Here is a 21,829-nt window from a genome sequence, read left to right on the forward strand (position 1 = left end):
ACTATAGTGTACAGTACATAACCTCACTTCTTATTCCATCACAGCTGGTGGAAGCAAAACATGTTAATTTATCACCGTTCATTCTAGTGACCCTCATGGGCCCAGCGGGAGTTCTTGTTTTAATCAGTCTAGGGCCAATGTCTAAGACTTGGGAGTGAATTATTGCAGTGGTAGACTGAGCAAAGAATATAGTCAAGGTTGAATTCCTGCTCTGACTTTAAGCCCACCTTTTTCAGACTTGTTGAATTTGGGATTCATTGCGGCTGAATTTCCATTTTAGATCATTAGGGCAAGCCTACTTAACTTTGACATGTGAGTGGGGTGGGGCAGAGAGAGACACCTGCCCATCTTGCGTGGGCAGATGCTCAAAGTCTGCGTATCTCAACCATAGCTGAATGGATCCCATTAACACGGACATACTGGGCCATCTGGATTAACTGTATTTTGTTCAGAATGCTTTCTTTGTAACATTTCAAGCCTCAAAAGGGTTCAAGGCCAGCATGAAGAAGCAGTGAAGTTCTCTGAAGTGACAAGTTCCTTAAATTTCCCTTGTTCTGGGAAAGAAGAGACTACAATCGCAGGACTTTGTTCTGGAATTTGTCCAGAAAAATCAACAGTGGTTTGAATACAAGAACTATGTCATCATTTAATTTAACCTAAGCTAGCCAAGACTGGAAAAACAGATGGGGATTTTGACAAATAGGATGGAGACAATAAGAGGGAAATCGCAGGCTGAGAGAAACCACTGGTAGGATCCCACCACTGAAATCACTGCCTGCTTCGGAGATCAAGCCTTTGCTTCAACATTCAAATGTCCTGTTCAATTCATAGGTTCTTCTTCGTAAAACAGGGATGAACACTTGTTTGTAACTACCTGGACAGTCTCCTCTCCTCTGCTTCTTGCACATCTTTTACTCCCTTTCCATGGTTGCAGCCAGATACCTGCTTGAAACATGCCTTACTTCACAGTTGCTAACCCAGTTACTACCCACTACAAGTCAGCCTAAACCAAAAATGGCATAATTCCAACAGCTCTCCACTAAAGGAAGAAACAGTGTTAGTTTGCTTGGAAAACTGCACTCCACTTTTAAGGGAGCACAGGGAGGGGCATAGCCGCAACCAACACAAGGCAAATGTTTGCTAGCTGTTCTGGCGCGATACAATCCCCAAAAAAGCAATTAACTTTTTTCAAAGTGTAGTATTTCAGATATGAACACAGACACTCTGTGCCCGYGGTTGACTCTTGATTAGCAAACTGTGCTTGCTTTTCTGTTTGGTATTTCTCTTCTGTTTTCTTTCAGCTTCCTTGTGCTGAACCATGCTTATTTGGACTGCCTTCTCACAAATCAAAATCACACTTACTGGCTTGTTTGCAAGTTAACATTCAAGATGAAAGTCCTTAACGCTGTTAAAAATACCTATTAGCTGCAGATATCCAGCAAAGAATGAAACCACAATACAAACAGGTGAATTTTAACTGTTTGCACTAACTCAGYGAAACCTGTCAAACGTAAGGAACACGACTTTGTTAAAAACAGAGAGCTTGTTTTCCTTTTTCTCCTCCTCAGCGCTGCTGCCTAACGTACCGCGCTGAATACAGCCCATTAACAAAGCCACTGCCCTTGAACCTAGCGTAATTTTGCCCTTGGAAGCGTTAATTACAACTGGCTTTAAAAGACATCATGAAAAGGCTTTGCCGGTATCTATTTAGCATTGCTTATTTATACACCAATGAAAATAACTTGCCTTTATTACGCTCTTCGTTCCTGAAGGGGGGTAACGGGTTCAGATGAGATATATGCAGGCCTATGCTAGACGTGTTCAGCAGCTGGCTCTAACGTGAGCCTCGAGCCCAGAGAGGTCAAGCTTAGCGACGGGGGCTGAGGGAAAAGGCAGAGGGTCCGGCCGCCTTCTCCCCTGAGGGACTTCCAGTCCGGGTGAGRGGGCGGCCCCCTCTCCGCTCGCTGCCTAGCCTCTCCAGGGAGGCACAGACGGCTTCCAGGCGGTCCCCTGCTCCTGCGCCGCTCGCTGCAGGCTTGCTTTCCGCCAGGGCGTCCCTGTGGAGCCCAGTGGCGTTTGCCGCTCAGCAGCGTGGCCCCAGGAGCAGGCAAGCCTTCAGGGCCACAGGCCCTTCCAGGCCTCAGATGGTGGCCTCAGACCTCAAGGCCACCACTGCAAGTTAACAACCCTGTTTACTTCTCCTCATACGCCTTTTTGACCGCAGTGAGGTTAAACAGGGGCGTGCTTTGATGCTGTTTTGACTTAGAAAAACGGACTGTGGTCTACAGAGTCACCTTCACTTATGCAAATTTTAGCTYTGCCCAGCATCCAGAAAGTCAAAATATGTGACCGAAGGTGGGCAAGGAATAATGAGATGCGAGCCCCCCCCATTCAGTAATGTTTTAATTGCTGCTTTAATTTAATGCTACTTTGTGTAGGTGTTAGTGACTCAAGGAGGCGGAGGGTCAAGCCAAGCAGCTTTAGGGGAGCTTCTCCTGATTTACGGAATTAGGAAGTAAAGTTATTGTTAATTCTCAAGAGCAACATTTAAAATAATTCAGTGTAAATCAAAAAGATATAGTATTTGCAATTCTCAAAGCTGAGGAGACCTCACAAGGTCTTAGATACTTCCCTGCACCAAAAAGTGCCAGTTTTGTCCAAGCTAGGCTAGACTGCACCAGCTGGCCCAGGGCCTGAAGCCACAAAACCAGTATAGAGGCAGAAGGACAAGCCACTTCTCTGCTTCCATCCACCTAGAAAGACTGGTGACACATGCCACAAGCAGTCTGTGAGCTACTTCAAAGCAATGGTCAAAAAAACCAAATCGTCCTGCCCTACGGGAGATGGAAACGCGATGTTCAGCTACCATGGCACACGCTGGGGAACTGCCTCTGTGGGACAGCACGGTTTCCTTTCCTCCCAGGTGGCACCCAGGCCACCCACCTCCGGGGGCTCCTGGTTGGCAGCTAGTCTATTCCTTAGGATATAAAYGCCACATATTAATCTAAGCTTGGGGCTAGTCCTACTAGAGGGCAACCACGTGTTGTGACTACACAGCCTTCTTGGCTCATAGTATGGTATAAAGTATAATATGCACCTATCACTTTATAATAGTAGCGCTCATCTGTCTAAAAGATATCATTTGTGACTGATCTGACATCATTTTCAGACAGAGCTGGCCGCAGTATACTCCAAATAAATTAGAATGTTGTTTTCCCCGTCAAACCCAGGTTTTTCTTCACRATCACAGATGCTAATTGAATGCACCTTAAGAATGCTACTCTGCTCTGGGCGATGTCAAAAAATAATGCTGCCGGTATATGCTATGCATATACTTAATTGCTTTTAGTAACGTCTCATTAATCCCATTGTTTGTGTTCTTGCCGTTCTTGGTGCTAATGTGCGGGAGATCAGTAGGACGGCTGCTGCTTGTCATTTCATTTCGTAGGCTAAAGCCTCCAGTCATCACTGTCTTCTCACACACGCTTGCTGAATTTACCACAGCAATATCTGAGTTTCTCTGCCTGAACTTGAGAAGTGCTTATTAGTGGAAAGAGATGACATATTGTTTATTCACACAAAAGTCCTGTTGCATAACAACTAATTTAAAGTGATGGAAATTAGCTCCATGTAACAAAACATAAAGCCATAATGAAATCATTAGACCTAGCGGAAACATTTCAGCTTGGTTTTCTTCCCCTTAAAAATAGGRTTTCATCAAAAAAGCAAAATGGCTAAAACTTTATAATAAAATCACAGAATCACAGAATCGCTGAGGTTGGAAGGGACCTCTGGAGATCATCTAGTCCAACCCCCCTGCTCAAGCAGGGTCACCTAGAGCACATTGCTATATTGCAAATGGCTATAACTCTATAATTTTCATGAAATTTTCTAATATTCCATACAAAAATTATATAAAACATTTCTTTTCAAATTGACTTTAGACTTTTAAAAAGAAGAAATCCCGCAGAAGGAAGATGCTGACTATGCTTTGATAAGGTCCTGCAAACAACAGGAGAGCAAAAGGTGAGTGAGGTGCAGCCTAGCACTCGTTTCTCAGGCTGCCACCCAGGAACTTTTTTGGGGGTGGTGACTGACCAGTTCCAGGATGCACATACACATTACAGGTTTCTCAGTTTTAGAAGACAAGAGGAGGACAGACTCTTCTGAGCACATACAGCTCCTTGGGGTGTGCAAAGTTAGTACACGCACTCAAGTTCCTGAGCCAAAGTGGGGCGCTCACTGGGATGGCTGCTCCTTACTGGTCTGGGCACGAGTGAAGCTGGCACAAGACTTAAAAATGGAAATGTGGGCATACATCCTGAAAGTCTCTCTTCCCTACTATCCTCCTTTCCATCAGTGGCCAAAAGCAGGTCCAAGGAGAAATCTAAGAGCTGTAAAAGCACAGCGATACCGCCCTAAAATACTTTCCAAGGCTCCAATTACATGTGGCTACAGGTCTCCTGAGTACAAGCGGTATCCTGGTGTTTGAGCTGGTAGCTCATCTCTCCTGTGCTCTAAATTATTTTGGSACAAGAGGCTGGTGAGACTAGCACTCAGGAAAGGGACCGGAGGAAGGAGAAATGGTGCTGGGAGTGGGTGGGCACATGGACTGGTGCTGGAAAGACAGAGACCGAGTGCTGCCTGACAAGAAAAGGGTTGGGACTGAGAAAGCAAAGTCCAAGTTGAACTTCTCCACCCACGTTCCTCCTCCTCCTTGGCATCACCAACCATTCCCCCTGGGTTAAGCCCCTATACCTAAGCCACCTAAGCACACCTAGATACAGATTTGTGCATATAAAGGCCTTATGTGATGACTTTCTGCATGTGCCATGTTATGAATGGGTTTCCCACTGCCACCAGCCAGTTGATTCCAGCTACAACGACAAACTCATTTTAATCTTCACCTTCCCCRTTAGTTCAACAACTGAGTTAAAAACTACGATGAAAGACAGCTTTTATTCCAGTGCTCCTAATCTGCAAGTTAAAAAGTGAACTCGTGCCTGTCCCTTAGTAAGCCTGCAGAATTAATACGGTTCTCAGCAAATAGTTTCATTCTATGGTGCAAGTAACTGCCTGAAATCAGTAATAATTCCATACGTAACTTAATAAAATTTACAGCCAAAACTCTTACAGACAAAAGAAATTACATTATTGGTGGGGTTATCAAAAAAAGGAATTTTGGCAGATACTGTTGGTGGACAAAACTGACTTGCAGTTCTGCAGAATGAGCTTTGATTTCATGAAAGAAAGGGCAGTTCAGAAATGGGCTCAAAATTTACAGAATAACATTGTTTGTTCTTTTTCTTTTAAAATTTGAATTGCGTTGTTTCATATAAGTAACATGTGACATTAAAAAAAGGCAGGGTGGTAGCATCAGCTGTAGTGCTACCTTGCTTTGTACTGACAGAGAAAAAGAAGGGGATGGGGAATGGATTCAGGTGTTCTAAATGGAAAAAGATGAAAACTTCACTCGCGGGATAACAATGGCAGTGAAATGATGAAAAATCCATTCACCAAAAACAACCTAATACAGTGCATTTTAAGCATATATGTTAAGACCACCACTACTCAGAAAGCATTTAAGCCTCAAYAGATTCAGCATACCCTGGACTAAGACTAATTCCAGAATCTGTACTGACTTTAGGCTTGGAAAAGTCCAATTTCCTTGAAAATTCAAAGAAACAGTTTTTGTCTTTATTTTCAAGGCGCTACTAGGTCCAGTGCCATCAGCTACGCATTTGTAATTTGTTTTGTCTCGTCTCTTAGGCAGGAGTTAAACTTGCTGGGCAAAGGCAAATGCAAAATAAATAAATAAATAGATAGAAGCAGCTGTCTGGGTTGTTGGGCTTGCTTAGCATTTCACTGTATCTCTCTTTTTAATAAGTCATTGCAACAGCAGAATGGATTGCTCAGTAAAAGCTGACATTTAAAATGGAAAAGAGCACATCTTTAACATGCTGTTCCTAGCAAAGGCATAAATACATATCTACATAAGCTCAGTWGACCTTCTGCTTTCTTCTTTTCTTTTAATATACATGTAAGCAAAAGTAATTAGTTAATTGTAGGATTTCAAAAACAGCGATAAAAATGAATTACAAGGCTCAGGAGGAGTGTTTTGTCTCCACRCTCGCATCAAAAGGATAGGTGTTATATTGGGGCATGATTCATAACTGCCGATTCCCTTGTCTGCGATGCGTGTTGCTGGGTGCTCAGGTTTTGGGAAAGCGTGACTTTCAAAGGCAGGACAGAGGACAAGGATTTAAAGCCAAGGTAAACCGAACACTTAATTGTTCTCTAGGAGGCTGAAAATGTCTGAGTGTTTTGCACGTACAGCTCCTAGCACCGTGCGATCTTGGCTCCAGACTGTGGTTCCTAGTTAGGACTGCAGTACTATACTCCTGCATAACCACCCTAACTCATTTTTAAAATAGAGGCTTTCTAAGGAAAAGTGATGCATAGCTCCAATATTTCTATGCAAGGAAACAATTCAGCAGCAAACTTGCTGAAAAGGTCGAAGCTCTGTTAAGCATGCAGATAAAGAAAAGTATGACATTTACCCAAAATGTGATAATTAATGAGCAAATACATCATCCTGAAATTAATTTGGCAGGGTGGTCTCACTAAGATGACAGCACTATTTGCTCCGAAGTAGCTGATTTAATTTTTSTTTTTTCACTTTAAATACAAAATCATGTAAAATAAACACAGTTTCCCTGAATAGTCCATGTCACTGCATAACTTGAACGCATTGCAGGCTCTGGATCTCATAGGCAGGCTAGAAACGTGATCCTGTCTGAACAGGAAGATCTCAGACACCAGCTGATGGACATTAATACAGATCAACTAAAGTCAGCGTAAACGCATCAATTCATAAAAAAAAAATGCAGATCTAGACTTGCAGGTTGCTTAGTTTACTCCCAGTCAACAGTCCAGATAACTGTTATTAGTTGGCACTGAAGGGCAGCTCTGCCCAATTAAAGGTTTTGAAACAGCAGGAGATTTTAAAGGAGAAATACCTAGAGTGGCAAATGGCTGTGAGAGCTGAGGCCGAGGAAGCAGCACAGAAAGGGGCTGGTAGAAATATCCGTGCAGAATAGTCCTGCCCTCTCTCTTCCCTCCTCCCGTTCCCAGCACCCAGAGCACGCGGCCTCTCCGTACAGMCGGCACAACTGCAGGAATGTGAGCAAAACTGGGACCCGATGGGTCTTCAAAAAGAKAATGCCGTGATCCCACACACCACTTTTCTACTTCACAGCCCATTTCCCTTTCTTCCTTCCCCCGTCATACACGCTATCTTACTGTCTGGAACRGGACACCTCACTTTCCTGCTCACGTGTGCTCCCCTGACTCTCCCTGGGGGGATGCTATTCCCTTTTTTCCATACATGCAACCCAATGCCAGGGCCAGACCCTGCCTTGCTCACCTTGCCTCTTGAGGGCTCTCTAAACCAGGGGAATTTGCACTGTGCACATCAGTCCGCCTTGCTCCAGGTTGCTGCACGGGGCAGCCTTTCCTGTTTGGCACCTCGGTATTTCTACAGGCTCTTTCACAGAGGATTTAGGGCTCAGCTCAGAGGTGTGTGTCTCATTTCCCTCTCAGTTTGTGAACCTAGCAGTGCAGAAATCGGGTGACGTGGGAGTGTGCAAGACTGGCTGGAAAAGGAAGCATTGGAAAATCTAGATGTTTCCACCAAAATCTGAGCTGAACTACCTGAATCCCCAGGCCAAARTACTAGCAGGATGTTCACTCCTGATTTTTTTCTGTCCCTGTTAATGCTTGGAGCACAGCTCCTTCAGCAGAGCAGTGAGCCTAGGGAAAGGGTAGGCTTCTCCCACTGCGAGTTGAATTAAGATGTTGCAGGCAGTGATTAGCTGGCAGGTAATTTGACTTTTGTTTCTTTTTCTTTGTCGGTATTAGTTTTACACCTCATTGGTGATGCTGGCAGAGAGATGGCCTTCTGGCACCCGTGGCAGGGCTGTAGGCACGCTTGCTTCTTACTCAACGGCTCAGCTTCATTATCATCAGTGACATGCAAAAGGCAGGCGTAAATGGTTACTTACCTCATGCCGGGTGGTGCATGCGGTGTGGGGCTGCCAGGGGCGGTCTGCTGAGAGGAGTAATGGATATAAGCATTGTTTCCTCCCGTGCTTAAGATCAGGAACATTTTGTGACATGATCTTTATTCCGATGCTTTAAAGACAGGGCACCTACCTAATCAGATGGACTAGAGCAGGGATCCCAACATTTATATCAAAACCTCACACCTGCTGCCTCCTCCTCCTCCTCCTTCCCAGGGTCCTCCTTGGACTGCCATCTCCTCAGCACACCTGGATACCATCTTTCTCACCAGCTCAACCACTGTACTTARGGCTCCACCACATCTCCTCTTTACCCCACTGCCTCCAGCTCCAGCAGTGGCACCCTGAAGCCCAAGCCAAGGACACCGGCACAGCTGTACTTGCAGGAGCTCCACGCCAAGCTTTGCTGTTCCTTATCCTTCACGCTGGCACAGCTTCCTGGTGAGGCATGAGTGACTTTGGGGAAACATAGGGAAGCTGGTTGGGATCTCTTAAAGCCCCTTCCRCATCCTTCTTTCTCTGATATTGTTGCAACAGATCCTACCTTCTGGAGAGGGCCCTAGAGGGAAACAGAGGCCTGGAGGCTTCTGGAAGAGCAAACACCCTGAGTGTCTCCCACCTTCTTCCTCAGCCATTCTCCAAGTGAAGAAAGCTGTACGAGCCCTTTCTGGATGTCACACCCCTGGCAGCTTCGATTCACAGCTTCAGTGAGGAGAGCTGTGGTCAAACCCTGCCTGCCAAGTCCTCCTTGACAGAACCACAGCACCTCTGCTGCCTGGAGAGGATCATACGGGGTAAAGCCTGGGCTTTTTTTTCTTCACTAGCGAGATTTGCTGTGGCAAGCCCTGCAGGGAACTTCCCACTGTCACCAATCTGCCACTGTCAGCACTGCCTTTGGGAGGGCCAGGCAGGCCTGACTCCATGCAGCACTACCTGAGAAGGTACCGTTACCTCCCCTCCTCCAGTTAGGAAGATCTAAGTTTAGTCAGGCCACTGTGGAAGACAAGGAGAGGACCAGGACACGAGGCACAAGCAAGGAACTAGAGGCTGGGRGCAAGAAGGAATGGGGAAGGCTCCTTGCTCTGTCCTCTGCGTTTTCCTCTGGGCAGGGGAACATTAGCAGCACAGGGTAGCTGCTCCTGCTCTCTGGAAAGGCAGCCAACCATCCTCTGCTTTTTGAGGTCGGAGCTGTGGGAGGGAATGGGATCAAAGRGCTACGCACGAASGCTGCAGAGGACATGTGTTACTYGGCACACCTGCAGGTCAAGATGGGGGCTGCTGCTGCCTCCCAGGAGCRCTAGAGATACACAGGTGACCCACTYAGCAGCACRGAAAGACAGCATGCAGTCTCTGCGCAGGATGGGAAAGATGAGGTGCCTTTTACCTTCGTCCCCCGCTGCTGGCGTGCCTATGGAAACCACGGCAAACGTGCTTGAGTAAGCACTTCAAGCCCGAGCCGCCCATTCGTTAGCCTCGCTGCAACGCAAGCTCTTGCAAAGTCAGCACGGCACACGACCGCCGCTTCCGCTCCCTCAAGGCTGCCTGAGACATTAGCAGACCTCTTCCCTGCAACGAGGTACCCACTGAGAAGGTGATAAATAGCTACGCCAAGCACACGAACTCTACATTTCTGATTTTTAAGGATGCCTGACGACTAATCAACAGCCACATATTCTGGAGGAACCCTGTTTTTCTGTTGTGAAAGAAGCCACATTCTTGAACAGAGCTTAAACAGCCCGTCCTGCATGGTGTGACAACGCCCATCCTCATTTCCGACCCTGCAAAATCAGCTCCAAACCTACCCGTCTCCAAAATCATTAGCAGGGACAAACAACCTCTTTAAAACCAGTCTGTAGCAGCTGGATTGAAGTAATAAATTCAATCCACCTCCTGTCAATGCCTCTTTTGAAGCAAAAAAAAGCCTGAGGGATATAACACGAAACAAGGGCCATGAGGTAAAACAGAAGGATTATATCTTCCGTCCCTGTCCCTCAGTGGTGCCCTGTCTTTCAGATTCAAATGGCCATTTCTTTATCTCTTCATTTGTATTATTACTGTGAGTCTCTGACATAATTAGCTCCTAATTAGAGAACCTGTTAAAGAGGTTTAATCTTTTAATTCCCCCCCCCCCCTTAAGCAACTCCCATCAAATACAGTACCAGGAGGGTAAAGAGAATTTCATTTTTTCCTCAAAGAGAAAGAAAGCAAACCCTCCTCAGTATATTCTGTTGCAGATAGGGCAGAACCTCACTTTTACAAAGATCCCTTCACAAAGCTCACAGTGATATAGCTGGGCGCTATAGGAGAGTGCAACCGGAACCTTAATTTTCAGTTACCAAACAAATAATTTGAACATGAGGTTACTCAGCAACTTTGACAATGAGACCAAACTTATTTAGAAGCCTAACCATGAATTTCGGAGTGCAATTTTCAAACACGTCCACTAGATTATGTGCCCAAGCTTTGCTTTAAAAGGCAATGGAAGCACAAGTCCCCTTTGAAAGTGAAACAGAGGCTTCTAAGTGCCTGAGGCACTTTTGAAAACTTCATCCCTAAAAGCTTCAGTTCAGGCTCTCCTAGTTAAAAATCTTGTCCAAGAACACTCAAAGGACTAAACATGGAGTAGGGGGAACAGCTTTTGGAAACTGTGGGCCATAATCCCATACGGCAATCTACTACATTATCATTTCTGTAATGGATGACATCACCTCTCTCCAACTCATCTTACCTTATATAGCTGCAATGCTTGAAGAGGATTTCTAATTGTTAAGCTGAGGAAGGTTCCCTCATATATCAAACTTGACTGGAGGGCTGTCATTTCCCCCCCCATCATTTAGTCTTTTCACTCTGTCCCCATGGAGCCAATTAATTGAGAGACAATATCCTCCAACAGCTCAAATTCCTGTTAATCTTCACACTCTGACATGATGTGTCCTTAATTCCAGCACTTTGCATTGTTTCCATATGCCACAGACAACACATCAACATTTGACGAGGATTTAGTCTTTTGGCATAGCCACCTTCTACGACTTTCTTGGTAAATCATGATTCCTTGCATTCTCCGTGGGCCACCGAGAGGAAGCGTTGTAAGTGATGTTAAAGAAGGGAGTGTCCTGACGATGCCAACTCCTTATTTATAATAGTCTGAGAAAATCTGAAAGGTTTGAATGGGAGGTAGGTAATTCACTGCTCTGATGTTGGCTCAAGTTAACATTTGGTTCTCAGTGCTCACATAATACAAGGCAATCACTTCCCCAAAGGTGTATGGTGTGATAATACAGAAAATCCTGGAGCTAAGAGGTACATACGTGTTCATGATGCAGCTTAGAAAATACTGAGAGAAAGGCCTCATCAGCCTTTACTCTTCATGAGTCCTAAAAACACCTGGACACCATTTCATCCCACTTTGCAGATGAGCCCTCACTCTGTCCTATGCTGCTTTCTTTCTGCATGCTCCTCCTATGACATCTCACTACATTCCTTTCTGGGTGAGCTCATGCAAATCATCTACCTACAGGCTGGAGCTTGGCACACTAACTTTGGGCTGAAGCACAGGCATAGCATCTGCGCTGCTAATGGCTTGGCCAAGGTCCCCTAAACCTCCTCAAAGCTCATTAGGAGGTTTCTTCTGCCTTGCTAAATTGCCTTCCTACTTGCTTTTACATCTTCCTAGACTGTCCACGGCAGTCTTTCCCATCCTGAGCATGACGACCTGCCTTGGCATTCTCTGATAAAACAGTCCATTTTTCTTTATTTTACTTATCCTCTGACCCTTCTGGTTTCTCTCCTCTGTACTCTCAAAAAATAAGCATTAGATGATGGGGCAGGCCCTTAACTTAGTTATAACTGCTTACACCACTCTCTGGATCTGCTGTCATGGTACTTGCATGCTCATTTTGAGCACAGCTCAGAGTAATTCCTGCTCTTCCTTCTGCTGCATCTATTCAACATAGAGAAGTTTTGCTGTCTTAATGTACAAGTTCCAGTTTAAGCCAAGAAATAATCTGAAAAAGAAAAAAGGCTAGAAGTGCAAACGTGATTTGTCTCAATAAAGTATTCACTCCTTAGGTTCCCTTTATCCACTGAGAAAATACTATCAAAGTACAGAGCCTCCAAAGGAAAAAAAATTCAAGTTGTCATTACCGCACTAGCTCTTAYGAAGGAAAACACTATGTAATAAATTATTCAGACAATTCTAAGCCAGTAGAAATTGAGTCTACTTATTATTATTTGTACCACCCTGGTGTCTGAAGGCTAAAGGACTTACATATGCATATATGTGTGTATATGTGTGTGTGTATATCTGTATATATTTAAGCGGCTAAATAGTCAGGAAGAACTATCTCTATTTTCACAATCCTATAAAAAAAAAAAAACTTTTAAAAATCTGTTGCTGCCCACAGTGCACATGCATATAGTATCAAGGCCATAGTCAAGTTCGATCCTTTTAGTCCTCCCCCAACATCGTATCCACAAACTCACTTTACCTCTTTGATTCTGCTGGCACGGGTCATCCTTTGATGACCTCTGGAAAAGCTTCCTGACTCAAGCCACCTTTGAAGCCACCTCCCTTTGAAGCAACCCCCCTTCTTCACCCATTACAGAGGTTGGGAAAGTAAAAAGTTGTCGGAGGAAAGAGGAGGAGAAGAACAACTAGCATGTTGGGGAACCACTGGCACCTGTGATTACCAGAACCAACATTGAAAACCATCACTTTGAACTAGGCTAAATCAATGCAAGGACTGAAGAACAGTGCAAACATTAGTCATGTGGCTTTTGTATTGTAAAGTATTTGCATGGTACGCCTCCAAAAACCATGCAACTAAGCAGTTAAGTCATTCTTGACTCTGATCTATATTCTACTCATTTATTCCCTCTTTTACTCACAGCTTTCTCTCTCCTATATATCTCCAAAATAGTCAAGATGCAGCTTTTATTCCAGCTCTGTGTGTTGGTTATAACTTCATGTGTTTTCATTATTAATAGGAGACTTGTGGCTTTCATAAGTTACATGATATGTAGTCCTATCTGTGGTCCAAGTAAGTGAGTTATAATGACTGTTTGCAATTGGAGGGGATTTTTTCTGTTTAACTTTTTGGAATCTTTACATGAGCTTTGTTGTTATTGTTTTAAATCTTGTCCTAAAAGCAATTAAAAATGGAAATCTGCATAAAGATTCACATAGCCAGGGTCTTCTTTCCTCCATTTTTTCCTCTTTCCTTTCTTTCTCTGAAATGTCATACTAATGCAGTCATTTTAAAGAGGTAAAACTTGAGAAGAAAAAAAAAAAAGAGAGACCAAAAAGGCACAGAAGTTCAGATTCCCTTCAGTCTCATTTCCATCTGCTGCGTTCCTCACCACTGATAGCTCCACARTGGTCCAGCCTTGTTTGCAGCAGGGATACGATGCCAAACTGTGATGACTCCTGTCCTTCTCTTTATGCCAGGCGCTTTGGCTGGGATGCACCACCCAAATGTCGCCCTGGCTGCTGTTCCCTCAGAGCTTACCATGACAGCGTGTAACATGGCCAAGTTACTGGGAGAGCCTTAATTTTGCTTTTCCTTTTTTTTCCTCCATGCTGATGTTTACAAATATGCAGCTAGATCACCAGAGCATTAATGTGTGTTACTGCCCTGTGGGACAGACAGACAGCTGGGTGGCCTCCTTCTTCGACATGCGCAGGAACCAGTAATGAGCCTGGTTCATTCTCTTCTTTGAGTACCACCATGTTCAAGCCCTCCCATGGGTGTGACAGGTAAAGGCACATTATCTCCCTTAACGTACATATACATTAGCGCTCAAAGTGAACAAGAGCTAAGCTCCGTCCCTTTTATTGCTAGCTGGAGCTCAGTATAGTACCACTATACTCCTTAGAGGAAACAAAGAGAAATTTCTCTGATAAAGCTTAACTATGAGGTAATCTGATTTCAGCATAAAAACATGTGATAGATCTCACAAGCCAGGAAAAAAAAAAAATCACTAAAAATTCTGTCTCTTGATTGGCCAGTACTGATCAAAGCTATTATTCTGCTGAAATGCACCTGGTACAGTCCTTGCTGACTCCGACAGATACATCATCATTCACGAGCACAGTTAACTGGCAGCAAAAGAGGAGCTGCCAGCCCAGTCCAGCCCTGCGGTCTGCCAAAAGAAGACTTCTTTACAGGTAGGAGCGGAAACAGAGTAACCCGCTGTGGCATCCTCCTTGCACTAGCACTCTGTATGGGGTTCAGACCAAGTATCCCACTCTCGGCTTCACCGTGTTGCAACGGTTTATAAGGCTGGAGCTCTCTGTAATCCTGGGGACAGGCTGAGGTCTGCATTATCAACAAAGCATTTGTGCGTGAGCCAGTTCTTAAACTCAATGATTGAGGGAATACTGTAGCAAGCAAAGCGGGGTTACTGGACTGGTTAAATGTCACAGTACAAGCCCAAGGCAGAGCCCAGGGGAGGATTCTCTTGCTACAGAGGAATCCAGACCACAAAGCAAAGGCAGCAGATCTGCCTTGTCCCAAGCAGACAAACCTTGCAATCTTCCCATGTCCATGACATGCAGGACCGAGACATGCGGCTATCACTGAACTGAAGAGCGAAGAGAGAGAGGGTTTTGGAGATCTCAGTCAGGTTTAACGCTCAACAGTGTAAACTAACATAATTCTTGATTTGCACTCAGTAATTAATTAGAAACACATATAATTAGGAGACCAGATCAATGAGTGGTTACTGACCAAGGGTTACTTACGTGGAGTACCATGCAGAGGGTACCATGCTGCTGGAGCCAACCCCCACAAGACTGACCTCTGAGGAAGATCTCTAAACAGAGTTAAGTTGCAAGGAGGTACTACGTTTGCTTAGTTTTCCTTGTTTATCTGTTTCCAACCAAACCCTCTTTGTCTTGCCAGAAACCCCCTCTTAACAGGCTTTCTCTAACCCACCATCAGCTAGCAGCTGATGGCAGGAAGAACTTAGTAGAAACGTCCATGCCCAATATGCTTGCCTACAGGAAGGTCAGAGACCACTTCAGGCACAGAAGCAGGTGAGCACATAATTCATGAAGTTCAGGGAGTCTGAAACTTATTAAGATAACACTGGCTGATCTCATTACCTGTATAAATGCTCCATCTTTATTCGAGTTCTCGTAAGCACTTGGCCTCAGCGATGTCGCCTGCCAAAGAATAAGGCTGATTTCTGCTCTTTGTTAGAGGAACGTAACCCGGCAGGCTGGCGGAGCAGGTTCTGGCCTTCGTGCCGTCTGTGTAGCATCCAGTTTCAAACTTTCACGATCTGGAAGGTTACAGGCCAGACAGGTTTCAACGAACGGGACGTCTTCAGCGTCTGAGAAAAGAGAAAGTTGAGGCTTTGAGCTGCTTATTACAAAGTCATCCTTGCTTCTCCAATAACTCATTTTGATATTTTGTAATTTGCAAAAATGTGCCTGTGTGATCCCACAGGCTCTTAACTACTTTGTAATGAGTGTGTACGAACAGATGGAAAATGTTTTCAATTTCAGGGAGAACCGCTAATGGATGTCACCAGCTATTAGAAAAGCTCAGGTGGTTCCATTTGGGGAGAATAGGTATTGTCATAAACCTCTTCATTTTTAATGAAATGTTTGCTCATTTATACCTTGATGGTAAGTTTAAGACTGCCTGTACTAGTCAAAACAGATTAGAACTTGAACTGGAAATTACTCACTGTTAAATAGGCCAGAACCTTAGATCCAAGCATTTCACCTGAAAATAACAAAAGCCGGTTGTAGGTCACTCGAGGAGGAGGGAAAATTAATCACTAGGAAAAAAAAAATTAATCCCGGCAAAGTTGGAATTCTTTTCCCCTCTTCCTAACAGACACAGTGGAGGAAAAAAATAAATAAATGTCTGGCTTCTTATCTGAACATCTAGAACTACTTTTAACTTCAAGGCAGAAAGGAACTGTTGTCATATCTAAAATTTAATAAGCTTGTTCCGTCTGTCTAACTAGATTTTTATCGACCAACCCAAACAGGATCTGATACTGTTTCTGAGCTCCCTCTAGCCTCAGACACTAAGATCTTCTCACCAGAAGGAACCGAGCTACAAAAACATACAATGAAACTGGATAAGTAAATTTTTCCTGGTATTCCTTGCTGGAGGGCAGAATTGCTACGGTGAATAGGGCCGAGAGATAGCTAAAGAGCCCAAAACGCTTTCCCGGCTGTGAATTGAAGCTGGAAGGGACTTTAGGCATGGGGGGAAACGGGTGGCAGCGGCAGGGAGCGGTAGTAGCGGGATGCCCTTCCTTCCGCTCTGTTTGCCCCAACAGGTAGATCGGACGCTCTCCACGGACTGGCGAGGYGAGGCCGGGAGCACAACTAGCACTTCTCTGCATTTAAGTACAAAGCATTTCGAGTATAAAATACATTTCAGCTTCTGTGTGGGAAACCGTGAAACCAATTGATTTTTTTTATTTCAATCCAGGTGACAAATTTGACACATGTAAACACACAACAAAAATACGAGATGTCACAGTTGTTTTGTCCTGTTTCTTTCTCCATCTTCATTTTCTCTTTGCAACTTGAAGTAATAGAAAATGTTGTCTGGATTTCCTCTTTAGTATCCCTAGTCTCCTTTAAAACCATGCAAAACTTCCTAAACTTCTGGAGCCTTGCAGAACAGCAATGTGCCAGTGCTTGCATCTTAACTCACTTTTATAAAATAAAAATATTTTAATGATCTCCCTTCTTCCAGCCCTGCCATCTTTTCAGTGTCTTCCCAGTTAATTACCTCCACAACGAGAAACGATATCGCAAACCATCAGGCTTTGTATGACATTGCAGCTCCTAATTCTGTTGTGTGTACTCCTCTGCAGGCAGGCTGAGTTTGTTTTAAGTTCTTTTTTTTTTTCCAATTAATCTCCCAGCAGAAGAAATAGAAATCTCATGAACAGCTGGGCTGTAGCAAGCCCCTTATCCAGGCTCATAAAAGTGGCAGATAAACCACAGAAATACCTTTCCAAAGGCACAGAATAGCAGTCACTGTGCTTCTCTCCAGCTCTGTACTGAAGGTAACAGATGCCTTTTTTGAAGCCGGTCTGTTGGAATTTCACAAGGGGACCAAAAAAAAAAGAAAAGAAATAAGAAAGAAAGAAAAAAAAATCAGCTGCATGTTTGATGCTCTCAACTAAAAATGKGGCCTCTCAAAGACAGGTCACCCACCTGCTTAACAGGATAACCCAAGGTCACCAGGCCGACTCTGGAACAAATTCCACCAAAGCGATGGCCCAGGACTTACTGAACACAAGCCCTGCTCTCCACCCGGCAATTATTAGATTAACCACAATAAACTGTCTCTTTAAAAGACCAAATTTTGGCAGATAGGATGGCCTGGAATACTTAGTTTCTACTTGTTTTTCATTAAAGAAAAAGAGCTAGTAACCAGACTTTATGTTCTATATGGCTGGGATAAAACAAGACAGAGCACCGACACCATTCCAGGCAAAGAGAAAGAGCGCTTAATATAGCATTTCTGCAGAAACCATCATCTTTGATAAAAAAAGCTGCCCAGGTTTAAAGGCTTCTGCTCTCACAGAACATAACAGGTTTTCAGACAGTAGGGAAAAATGCTAAAAATCCTCTCCAAGCAAATCACGCGCTGAAGAATACGGTGGAGGAAATGGAGGAATCGCATGGGAAGTTCTGCAGCAACCCGGCTGAGATGACGAAGACCAAGCTTTGACTCGAGTCAAAGTTTCAGAAGGCCCCAAGACACTAACAACAGGCTCCTTTTCCACTGGTTTCCTCCTGGAGACTTGGACTATTCTGGCTACGCAAGAGGAGGGCKTAACATGCTCAAATGGTGGCAGCCAAACACGTTTTTACGTAACGGTAAAGAGGGAAGAAGTGGATGGTCACGACCTTGCCGCCTTCTTGCTTCCGACCAGGAGCACATACACAATCACACAGACAGTGGCTGTATTCAGCTCATGCCCAGCCCCTCAACCTCTGACTCGCTGTGAAGTGAACAACCTTTCCCTGTCAATGTTGCCTTGCCCTTGGAGATTCCTACAAACCTCATTTGACATAGTAGTGTCATTAGAGCCCTTTTATACCACGAGATTGTATGACAATCTCAGCTTTCATCTCTGGAAGAAATGTTCCTATTTGATTCCTCATGGCTGCAGAGAAAGCTGGGGGAAGAAAATGAAAAAAAGGGATGCTAACAAAAAGACCCAAAACGTGTTATCTGGACTGTGTTCCAGTCTCATGGTTTGGGAGAGAACCTACAAATCCAGTGTCCCTCTGTACCAGGGAGACTACATTATCAAACCGCATCCCCCAAATCAGAACAAATTAGGAGGTCTGCAGGTGAGATATTTGTTACTTCTTGATAAAGTTGGCTTACCAACAGAACATTAACTTTGCATAAAGATTTGCAGTTCCAATTACCATTTTTCTGGGATGGAAAAACAGGGAGCTTCTTAAAATAAAAAAAGAACTTTTAAAAATCCTCTTTCAAAATTTTTCATGTTACACTTTGGATTCAACAGTACTGCCAAGTGCAATGCTTCAATGAGATGACTAGTATCTGAAAACATCTGATTGGGAAATACATTCTCAGTACGAATCAGCAACCATGGCGCCTCTAGCAAAGTTGGAAGAACTTTGAGCCAGTAAACTACTAATTGCCTTTTTTTACAGCATTAGTTTGCAAAGCAGAAATTTGAAACGGAATTCAAAGTTTTTGGCAGAGTAGAAATCCAGAAGGAAAGTTTGGTTGTTAAGAGAGAGGCCTTTTGAACGTACAGATTTATGTTTATATCAAATCAAGTGAAGACAAACTGTGCCACTTTTCATTGTTTTTGAAAAGTTTTATAAAGGTGCTCTCAGTCATGGAGTGCAACGCATGGAAAACATCTGACAACACGTGAGGACACGAAACGGTTTAAACCTGAGCTGAAGTAGAGAATTTAGAAAGTGCAAAACACTGAAGAAATTTTTTTTTTTAAAAAAAAAAAACAGAACACTGATTTTGATTCATTCTGTTTTTCACAAATTCCCAAACATTTCCAGTTTCTACAAAAATCATACCTTATAAAGGGAAAAGGAAATCCCCACTTCTTTACTTGTACTAGCTTTACTACTTTTGCCAATATAAATTTTACCCTTGGAATTTTGTCTGACCTTGCATCTAATTTCAGCCATGATTTTTTGCGGGGTGGGTGAACTACTTTGTCTCTCCTCTCCCAAATATTTTCAAACGACGGGAAAGACATAACACAAGCGTTAGTGGAGTACTTTGTCTCCGCGTTAGTGGAACGAGTTCGTACCGCCACTTGTTTGATCTGCCTGTCAATTCTCCCCTGAGAAAATAAACAAAGAAAGTGTTGGACTGCCCAGGCGTCCGATGGGTTTATTTGTGTAACAGAGAAGCGTGCAAAGCATGACTTTTGCCACTTCCAGACACTGCCAAAGCACACTGCAGTGAAGCTTTACCAAGGAGGACAACAGGGCTTTAATATTAATCCTTCCTGCAATCAGTGCAGTGCACTGGTCTGGACTTTCCAGGTGTCTGGCGGTCCAGTTGGAGCAGGAATGGTAGAAATCTAGGACCAAAAGGCACTGAGCACAAGCAGTCTGACTGCATGGGGTGTGTGGTGAAATCCAGCACGTTGGAATATGCTGGATTACTCCGGTCCTGGCCATTTCAGCAATCATAGGCAACAGGTCCTGAGCATCCTTAACGCATCAGATGCATGCTTTGATAATACAGACTTCCATACCAGGTGGTGCCCAATCTGGCCAGTTCATACTGACCAACTCCCAGTAGAAAAGGGGGATGATTTCCCACAGAGAAACCAGAGGTGAGGGGCCACAGCAGTGCTCTCCTGGCCTGGGACCAGAAAGATCTGCTAAATCTATTCCCAGTGCATGAATCAGAGCTTCATCAACAGAGAGATGGAAGTCCTAAGCAGGTGCTTCCCCTTCACAGCCTGTAGCTACCCTTTTAATCTCCCTAGATCAGGGTTGCATCTACCTATCGGACTAAAGCACTGGCAATGGTTTGGCAACATCATGGACAGAAAGGAGACATGCAAGAAATGAAGAGATGTGGAATGCATAGTCCTCACTGAAAGTCCTCAGCACTCTGAAACAGCCCCACAAGCTACCCCTGCATTCGGCTACAAACCTGAGAACAGCTCTGTGGAGTCCAGTGGCTTCTGATTTTAATGTCGGAAGGAAAAGAAAAAGCAAAAGAGGAGTTTTTTCTCCCTATCTCAACCCATTGCTTGTTAGCTGTCATCAGTTAACAGTACAGAAGAGACAGAGAAAGAAAGAGTTTTTCCTCATCATTTCTTGACTGTCCCTTACAACCATGTACATTTTGTGGGAGATCTAAAAAGTATCTGCAGAGTTATTTCTATTATAATGACTTGTACCTAGGATAGGGGCCTAGTGGTACCCAGGACTGGACAACATGTCAGAAAAAGAATGATCTCCTCTAATTTGTTTACGGTACAAGGCAGATAGCAGGCAGATAACAGACTGATGGGGGAACACAAGGAAACAGTGAGACAATATTAGCATAAGTAGGGCAGCTCAGCTTACCAGCTACTTAATTATTGCCAGATTCGTTCATGGGCATCATGATAAGGGAAAGCTTTGGGAAGGCAGTAGGAGGAAGGCATCAATGTTGACATTTTCTTGGGAGGCCAATGTCTCCCAAGTATTATGGATCAGCATGGGAGAAAACATCAAAGCAATTGCTTGGAATTGTCCTTAGCTTTGAACAGTGGCTGGCATTGCTGTACAGTTTTGTGAGTAAGCGAGGCTCAAATACCCTCTGTTTTTCAGCTGGAGGGCATAGACTGGTTTCCAAGTCCCCAATACATTCTGTCTCTGAAAAGCACACAACATAAAAAGTACACGAAGGAATAATGGTTCCTTCTTACAGAGCTGATATAGAAGCAAAGCAAAGATCTATAAAAGGTCTCAGTATCTGCAAATATCAAGAAACACCCAACAAAATGGCAAATCACAGCCTATTTTATCCAGTTCAACTTCAGCTATGCGTCCCCATCCAAATGCTACAATTTATAGGATGACATTACTTCCTCTTTAGATGAGATGCCGAGAAGTGCAAGTCTCTTCTATACTAGCCTGCTTGCTGCTTGAAACGCCTTGAAACTCATCTTTCACTTGTAGGTGTCTCCTGGCTTACCAAAACATAATCAGAAGAATAGTCTCTAATAGGGTAAGACCCTCCTGCTTCCCTAAGATCTGTGATTTATCTTCAGTTATTTCAAAGAACTGCTTTTTTCCCAGCAGCAGATGAATGCCTTTTGGATCTGCCCTGGATTCACAAGCCAGTCGCTCCTTAATGATCTTATTCAACAAAAACCACCCTAAATTTTTTTCCACTGCTGCCAAAGTTTCCGAAAGAGCTATTCTTTAGTGTTTTGCAGTTCTACCTCCTAGGGTAAATTTGATTTTTCCAGCCAAGAATTCTTGTTTTCTGAAACTGGGAGACAGACCCTAAAAGTTCTTTAAACATCAATCTTCAGAGGAGAATTAATTTAATTTGATTCAAACCACCTCCTAGACTTCATATGTTGATTCTCTCGCTAGGCAAGGATAAGAATGGCAAAATCAAGTAGTTTGATTACCAGAGAGCTGAAGACACAGATAACTTGCTCTGATTTTCTGGATTAGAACGTGGTTAATATGACTGTCTAAAGCTCTACTTCTGAAACGAGTAACGTGCAAACACTGA

Source organism: Apteryx rowi, unplaced genomic scaffold (assembly GCF_003343035.1).
Source record: "Apteryx rowi isolate R43461 unplaced genomic scaffold, aptRow1 scaffold_187, whole genome shotgun sequence".
In the NCBI taxonomy this organism is placed as follows: Eukaryota; Metazoa; Chordata; class Aves; order Apterygiformes; family Apterygidae; genus Apteryx; species Apteryx rowi.